The sequence below is a fragment of the Rhipicephalus microplus genome, chromosome 9 (assembly GCF_043290135.1).
Source record: "Rhipicephalus microplus isolate Deutch F79 chromosome 9, USDA_Rmic, whole genome shotgun sequence".
NCBI classification, from domain to species: domain Eukaryota; kingdom Metazoa; phylum Arthropoda; class Arachnida; order Ixodida; family Ixodidae; genus Rhipicephalus; species Rhipicephalus microplus.
The window spans coordinates 39,450,562-39,459,743 of record NC_134708.1 but is presented as its reverse complement, the minus strand read 5'-3'; the positions used below and the strand labels follow the sequence as shown (position 1 = coordinate 39,459,743).

The 9,182-nt window shown below is 44.8% G+C and overlaps 1 non-coding gene across 1 annotated transcript; it reads left to right on the top strand.

Moving 5' to 3' along the window:
• Positions 1-8,016: 8,016 nt before the first annotated feature.
• On the top strand, positions 8,017-8,088 carry TRNAT-CGU (transfer RNA threonine (anticodon CGU)). The gene has a single exon. It is a non-coding gene; the product is annotated as a tRNA-Thr (tRNA).
• The last annotated feature ends 1,094 nt before the right edge of the window (positions 8,089-9,182 follow it).

Below are 9,182 nucleotides of genomic sequence, written 5' to 3'. Positions count from 1 at the left end.
TGACGCGTTGGCGCAAAAAAAATTATTCCCCGTGAAACTCACAATGGCGCAAAGATGTTGTACAGCCAGTAAACGTACAGCGCCATACCGAGAGTAACGCACGGTTACTGACGTTCAGCGTGCCTCGGGGCTTGAGTTACCTTTATAGTTTTAGCTGCGCGGTGTCAGGTAAATATAAAAAGTAAACAAAAGAATAACGAAGGTTATCCAGCTGCACCTTTGCTACAGGCTTAGAACCAATAGTGCGAAGCTGTCAGTTTTCCGAACTAGCTGCAAGACGGCGCTTGTTTACCCTAGGTTCATCTCGAAAAAGCTGGAAAGAAGAATCGCGGAAAGCGTGACAATTTCATTACGGCGTACGAAAGTTGTCTCCCTGGCTTATCATTACCTTATTTTGTAGGTGCCGCTAGCACTCTTTTTCGGAGGTTTTAGGGCCATGAACGTAAAGTCTGGAGGATAGCTCGAAGTTCAGTAGCCTACCAGGCAAATCTGGAGAGCTGGCGAGCATGGATACTTTTAACAATAATGGCTAGGGCTTAACGTGCCGAAACCGCCATATGATTATGAGAGGCGCTGTAGTGGAGGGCTCCGGAAATTTTACCCACCTGAGGTTCTTTAAAGTGCACCTAAATCCAAGCACACGGGCCTTAAACATTTTCGCCTCCATCAAAAATACCACCGCCGCAACCGGGATACGATCCCGCGACCTGCGGGTCAGCAGTTGAGTGCCTTAGCCACTAGACCACCACGGCGGGTAACACGAATATTCTAGAGGCACTTTATTCCGTCTCGTGATGCACGTGCCTGAGGCAGAGTGTTTTGGGCGTACGGACAGCACACAGGCGCAGAATTAAAAAAACTCGGTATTGCAAAAATTGCTCGCGCGTGTATGTTCACCCGGTGTACATCTGGGTGTCGTATTAGCGCGCATGTGTGCAGGCGACTGACGTCAAACTGTAAGCGGGACACTCGCAACTACAAAAGCACTGCGCCAGAAAGAAGAACGTGGTTCGGTTATGAAGCCATCAACAGAGTTCCACTGTTTAGCGGTTAACGCTGCTTTCGTCCCTGAGCAGGCTAAGCACGACTCCTGTAAAGGGTACTTCACCTTCGGCAATGGTGTAAGTAGGGGAAGTACACAAACAGCTTAGGCCGGCGAAGATTGATCAGGTTTTGGAACAACATATAGCGGTAAAATATTTCGGAATCCCCACATCTAAGCAAGGAAAATTGTAACCGGACACTTTCATTTTCGTTTCACGACCCCTTAGAACTTCTGCGTTTAGGCCATTCTGCTATGTGCGTGAAAGTTGGCAAATGTCTGTAAAAGTTCCGTGTTACGAGAATCGTGTACCTATAGTTGCATTTTCTTTGCAAATACCAGAGCTGGCACTACCAGATGCTTAAACTATTTGTAGCAGCAAACTACTTGTTTAGCTCCTCCCAGCTATTCAGAGAAAGGAAAACAATACGATAAAATGTACCACACGAAATGTTGGACTTCAAAACTTTGCTTGCCCCCGACAACCTAATGCGGTTGCCGGCGTTGAATTAAGTCTAAGTTCGACAAAACAACAGAGCGGTATATGATGTGCTGTTTAATGTAATATGATAAAGGGCTCGTGTACTAATGTTAAAGCTTTCGTACAATCGAGCCATTCTTCTCTCGAACAAACTTAATGAGTGATATATGGGGTTTAACGTCCCAAAACCACGATTTGATTTTGAGAGACGTCGTAGTGGAGGGCTCCGGAAATTTAGACCACCTGGGGTTCTTTAACGTACACCCAAATCTGAGCACACGGACCTAAATCATTTACGCCTCCATCAAAAATGTCTCGAACAAACTTAATCTGCTCTGGAAGTATTCTTTGGGTTTTTCTTGATACGCAGAATCAATGAAACAGTAGAGAACAGATATTTCACATTTCCTCAAAATGATCCCCTAAGTCAAGATGGTCCCGCGAGACTGAAAAAAGGGAAAAAGAAAGTGATCCTTGAGGAGCAACTGCTTCCTCCATCATTCAATTACCCCCCTTACTCAATGCCCTGTAAAGGGCCTGTAAGAAATTTTAAATAATAATAATAATAATAACAGAAGCAACACGGAAAAAAGAAATTTTTTACAAAGTCTAGAAAATTGAAAAACAAGAAAAAAAAACAGCGTAGAAAGGCAGCTGCGACATCTCGAACGCCGGATCGCGTTACGTACACGCAGAACCACGAAGTAAAAACAAAAAAGAAACGAAATTAAAGAATAAAAAACGAAAAGAAGGCCACAGCTGCGACGAGTCAGACGTTGGGACCCAGAACGACAAGCACATGCGTGCTACCAAACGCAAGATATCATTAGAATGTTGCACATTCTTTCGAACGTGTGTTCCAATACTGATCCTAGACGACTAAATAGACAGCTAAATGGACGCCAGCCATCTTAAGTCCCATTGCTATTGTTACGTCGCCGGCAAAATAGAGAGCTCCGAGAGAACCACATTGTAGACAAATACGATGCTGGCTACATTGCTGTCTAAACAAGATGGCGGCTCAGCGAATCACTCAGATAGATCGTATATCGCCGGAATGGTCGTCTGCACCGAAGGAGACGCTTCTCCAGTAACTCAATGTGAATAGCGTTTAATATAATTTTTTTATATTTCAGTACAAAATAAGCCAGGAAATACAACTGCTACGTTTGTTTATTTTGGGTTTCTCTTCTCGACGCGAGGTGGCACCTCGTTGCGTAAAAGTCGTCCAGACGTGTCCCAATTCTCGGACAGCATGGACTCGGTGCTTTCTTCTAAGCAGTCTACGTAGACTGTCTACGTGCTGTCTATGAATTGGAACACAGCCCGAGATAACACCGTTCCTCCCGCGTGGGAAGAGGTGGAAAAGAAAGAAAGAAAGAAAGAAAGATAGATAGATAGATAGATAGATAGATAGATAGATAGATGTAACGAAAAATGCCGGGAAGCGAATGGCGCGGCGGGTAGCAGACGGCAGTGGGATATGAAACAGACAACCGACCACCAGAGGGAACAAGTTTGGCAGCGCACCGACACGAAACTACGGTCGCTTACTCGATTGTGAAGAGAAATGCTTTTCCGGACTCTTTTGTGCGGCGGATGCAATAACAATAAAAAAACTGAGCACCGAAGACTTCGCAAGCGCCGTTACAGGATAAAGGATGCAAAGAAGATGGTGGTGGAACGAAGTGTAATAATACTAGACACCCCCGCACGCACACAGCATACACAGACAGACAGGGCGACAGACGCACACATAGACATAGACAGAGAGACACATACACACACGGTGAAAGACAGGTACACACACTCATGCAGACGCCCGCACACCAAGCCAAAAAAGAAAAAAAAATCTTCGATAGGAAACGGGCGCGAGCGTTCATGCAAGCGGGGACATTCCAATCGTATATATGGGAGCAATCGCTCACAGCGAGGATTCCAAGAAGGAACGGAAACAACGAGCGACTTCGAAGATGTTGAAATCGAGTAAGGGTTAAAAAGAAAGGTGGCTCAAAAGTGAGACAAGCAAGTAATATATTCTATAAAAAAATACATGATGTCTCGAGATAATGATTAAAAATAGATCAATCGATAAAAGCGGTGTAACGAAGAGGGCGAAAAAAAAAACAGCAAGAAAAGCCAAGCGACGATTAAATTGAAGGGCATGGGAGAAGCGTATGTTTAAGAATAAGAGCATGGAAAGAGCCGAAACCGGAAACGTAATCGAAAACAAAATCTCCCAGATCCAAAGAAGAGTTACAAAAATGGCGATATTAAAAAAAATGTAAGAACTGAGAGTAACTAGTAACGTCAGTAACTGTACACAAAGGGCCGAGAGATGGAGCGATTACCCATGGACAAGAAATGCGTGGGCGCGATGAAGGCTGTAGTTACGAAGCAAATAACGTGAAGAGAATGGACGGAAACCCGGAAGAGCGTCCAGAAAACGAGTAAAGAGGGAGTAAAATAGACCAATGAGTAACCTGGGAAAAAGGAGCCGGGTCCCACCAACTACAGTAACGGAATGCAAGAAGAGTATTTACAAACATCTGCGAGAAAAAAAGCAAAAATGACCCAGTCCCTATGCTTTTGCCTTGGACGTAAGGGAGGCGAAATGCATCTTCCTCTTGTTTTTTTTTCTCAGTCGATTGTATTGATGACGTCCGACAATGACGTCATCACACGATGATTATTTTCCCCACCAATCGTGTCGAGTCCGTCAGCCACTGGTCGTGTTCAATGAGGCATGTGAGATTTTTCGCCTAATAAAAGAGAACGTAGCTGCCAAATATGCAAGACTCGTATGGACAAAATCGGTACCGGATAGATTACGACAGACGCCTAAAGCCACGAAAGAAAAGGGAACCAAAATCGCGCAGCAGCGATGAAGATAAGAAGGGAGAACGCACAAAAGCTGACTTACCAAACAGATAAAAGAAACGACGGAAAAAACTCAAAGGCAACACGTCACCAGCTGTTGCAACAAGGCGAGGGGGTGTAACGAGGAAGCAAAACGCTCAGGGGAACGTAGGAGAAGGCGGTCTTTTTCGGAAACGACATTCGCCTAACGCGCGGTTCCCTACGCCCGCACTGGATAGCGCATGTCGTGCACGGCAGTTATCAATCTTGAATATTGGAAAAATTCGCCCGAGTGAGACAGACCTCGCGCCGCTTTACGACGTTAAGGCGAAAAAGGGGAGGAAAATGAGAACAGGAGAAGTGAAAAAAAATAATGCACGATCGAGTTACGGAGGGCACACGCTTTTGCAAAATCTAGAATTACATTTTTATTTATTAAGTAGAAAGCCTTAGATACATCGTTAAAAGTAAAAAAAAAAACTGACAGGCGTCGCGCGTCAGCGTCTTTCGTCATTATCTGGCCGAGTGATGAAAAAAAAAGCCTTGCGTGCTGACGTTGCTATACGGCGTCACAGATTGCCGAAATTTTACTGTAAGCAGCCCCCGTATTCTAGAACGTCCCTTCACTAAACGCTTCACCTTCACTTGCGAAAGCCGATGAGAGCGCCATCTCTAGGTGCGGCAGATCACTGCATATCAGTGATAATCTGCTGCGATTATTGAGTAGCGCAGCGCGATTTTCAGCCGAGTAGTGGCGCTCGCGCAACTCTGTCAATTGAAGGGTGAAAGTCTAGTCGAGGAGAGTTTGCCGATACGGAGGTCACCTGAAGTAACGTACACACCACTGAGAAGCGGTGCGGTGTCTTCTTCAAAAAATATTGGCTCAAAAACCTCCAAAAACACTTTGGTCCATTTTAGTCTTTTAAACACGACATTGGTATAGCTGGCCGTCTTTATACCTCCATTAACTCGCCACGATTCTCCCAACCCAGCAAGCAGTCACGCTCCATATGAGTTTGCAACACGCTGTCTTACTCGAAATGACTCTAACACTGCAAAGCAGGCCCTGCATATGAGAAAAAAAAAAGGTGAATTTTAAACTACTTCAGTAGGCGGTATTTTCTGAAGGAGTACAACGTTTGTCGGTGTCACTGTTCACTTTTGGGGTCACCTTAACCACAGCTATGGAGCGTATTGCATATAACAATGAGCACGCCAGTACATCGCACCCCCTAGACCAACAACCAACCAAAATTGCCACGAGTTGAACAAGTCTTTTTTCCCCATAGTACGGTGGCGTTTCAAAATTATTTTTTGTTAATTCTATGAAACTATGCAACGCTCTGCCTAGTTGTGCTCCATCTTCATCACTTGATGACTTATTATTGTATAACACTGATGTTCAGAGAATTCGGTTATGCTTCTTGATGTATTGTATCTGCCCCCTCCTGCGATGTTCCTTTATGTATTGCATTTGCCCACTGCTGCGATGGCCCTTCGGGGTTGCAATATGTTGAAACAAACAAACAAACAAACAAACAAACAAACAAACAAACAAACAAATAACAAATATAATGTCATGTTCGTCATAAATTTACAATCTCAATCGAGTATGCAGGACAAAAACAGGGGCGAAAATCCCACTGTTTGCCACTGGTCCACTGAAAGTGAAACAGACAGCCGTTAGGCTGCGAAGCGACGGGGACGAGCCAAACAACCCAAGTAGGCACAACGACAGAATACTAGGGAACAAGAAAGGCAATGACAGCTGCGAGAAAAACACTCGAAGCGATGAATGGCTTACGCCAACGGCGTCGTGTCCGCAGATCTGTGACAAATGCGAACGCATGGTTTTTCAGCACGAGTTTCCGTCTCTGCAGTCTCTACAGACAAGACAGGACGCAGACATAATTGTCACAGACAAGACACCTTCATGTCCTGTCTCTGTGAATGTCTCCGGTTTAACTCGATCTTCACTGCGCTGGAAATGCATCGATAAACAGCCTAGGATCACTTAGGCGAAGCCTAACAAAAATCTAGAAGCAACCAGATTAGACCTCGGAATCGTCTAGTCTCGCCGTTTCGAGTCTTGCGCGATTTATTGGATGCTTCGCAATTTCTTTTAACCAAATTATCTTTCGTTTGCTAAGCGAGGAGGATTATCCGGCGTCGTCATAAAGGCACCAACCTGGACTATTCATTATTTCAATAACATTATAAAATGCAAACAAGTCTAACTGCTCCGTGAACAGCAAATAAAAGGTACCTGACAACAATTGTACCAGAGGAAGTGAATGAGATATCTGCATAATAATTCAAGCGCTATAGAAATTCACGACAGTGTTTGAGAGTTTTTTTTTCCGTAGCCGGCATTCAAGAGGGTAACGCTTCTTTTTCGCATTATTTTACCGAAAAATACGTCAGCAAACAAACACGTGTAATGAAGAGATCACATCAGAAAAAAAAGAAAAAAAAGAGGGCCCTGACAAAATATTCGATGGAAGCAGGTCTTCCGCCAGAATGACGAAGTTTTCTTCCGAGACGTAGCAAAATCCAACAAACTCGCCACCAATCCGTCTTCAGCACGCGCGAGCCCCTTTCAGGTTGCTTCGGATAGCGTCGTTTTCGGGAAACAAAAGAAAAAAAAATTGTCGATTTTCGTCCGAAAAATTTTTCTCGTTCGCGGTACCGAAATGGAAAACGGCCGGATTTGGAAAGCCTCTCCCTCCCCCACTACCTCCAAAAGAGTGTTAGCGCGGTAGCCGTGCAACATCTACCAATACGTAGAATCTGCGCCAAACTCGATCCCGAACCTATGCGACTGAGCACATTTGTATTTTAGGATATTAAACCCATTTCGGCGAAAGTGCTGCCCCCAAATACTTCCCGCACGCGTCGCTGTCAGCAGCTCCTTCGGTATTTTAGCAAGCACTGATACCGGGTTATTCGGTGCTGATCCTCAGCTTCTGAAAAAAAAACTTGTCCCACGTTCTCCTTCCGCGGAATAGCGGTTTTCTTGGCGCTTTCAGAAGCTATCGTCTTCTTTTTCTTTTCACCCTACGGTCAACTTCGGGTGAAGTCGGGCGGAAGGAAAGGAAATTGAGGGAAATGGCGCTCCCCGGGGTGGTTATGGACGCTGCGCGATGACTCTGTGTCGCGGAAGTGCGTTTCACGTGACACGCCGTAATGCACGCGCGCGACATCGAACGGAAGTAAACAAAAACAGGGAAACAAACGAGAAAAGGTCGCGCCTCGGGCGACGGGAAAAGGTCGTCTGGGGAAAAAAGGATAAGCAGAAAAACGCATGAGGCGGGAAATTGGGAGTCCTATTGAGATCTCCAGATATGCGTAGCTGCTGGCGGGTATGAATGCGCTGTGATGTATCGATTGAGTAAAGTTCGAGGGGGAAGCCGTGCTTCGGTGTGGGGAGGCGTATCAGAGGAATACACGCAAGCTATAATACCATAACTTGATTAGTGTTATATATATATATGTATGTGTGTGTGTGTGACGCCATACAGGCTCATAAAAAGAGTGTGTGCTACACTCATCGCCATGGCTACAGGTGGCGCTGACTGACACTCCCACGTTTAACTTCACATATAAAATTAATAAAGTGGCTGGCGGTATGGCCGCCGTGATAGCTCAGCGGTAGAGCATCGAACGCGTTATTCGAAGGTCGTAGGTTCGAATCCTGCTCACGGCAAATTATTCTTTCAGTCACTTTTCTTTCTTCTTACTTACTTTACATTGGTTATAATAACTTCCCCTATACATTCCTTGGCATTATTGTCAGTTGGATCTCAATATTATTGTAGCAAAACACGGCAAAACGAGACCTTAGGTATACACTTCTTTCCTATATATATATATATATATATATATATATATATATATATATATATATATATATATATATATATATATATATATATATATATATATATATACATATATATATATATATATATATATATACATATATATATATATATATATATATATATATATATATATATATATATATATATATATATAGGGGAAGTAAAATGGACAGAGTTACACTGAGATATGGAGAGAAAAGAAGAAAGTGAGATAGATATATGCCGAGAGGGAATGATGACACACATAAAGCGATAATGAGACCGAAATAGAGAAAGTCAATTCGCCGCAAAACGAGAAATAATATTGCCTGGGTGTTACGTCCCAAAACCGCGATACGAATACGATACGCCACTGAGGAGTGCTCCGGAAACTTTGACCATCTGGCATTCTCTAACGTGCGCTGACAGTGTACAGTGCGGAGGCCGCAAGCATTTCTCCTCCATCGACAAGTGACCAACTTGGCAGGAATCGAACCCGCGACCTCCAGCCACCGAGCAATGTAGCAACTACACCGGCGCCACGGACGCGACTGCGTCGTTAAAATCAGCTCGTCTGCGCGTCCTATCGGACGCCACTGTTCCAGAGCGAGAAACGACACCATAGGGACACAGAGTCCGACGCACGTTCAGGCGCTTGAACCGAGTTGTAAGACTAGGAATGCCCAGCGCCGGGGCTGCTTCTTTGGAGGTGCTCTAACGCAGCTGCAGGATCCGAGGCGGACAACGTTCATACGTCGCGATTCGGCCACCTGGCTAAGTGGCGAAACCTGTTCCTGTCGCAGACGGACGCCCGCATTTTCTCCTTACCGAACCCACTTCGCCCTATAGATACTGCACCGAACAAGGAACGATGCACGCAACAAAGGTAAATCAATGACGTGTACGGCACGCTGTATATGCTACTGCTGAAATCGGT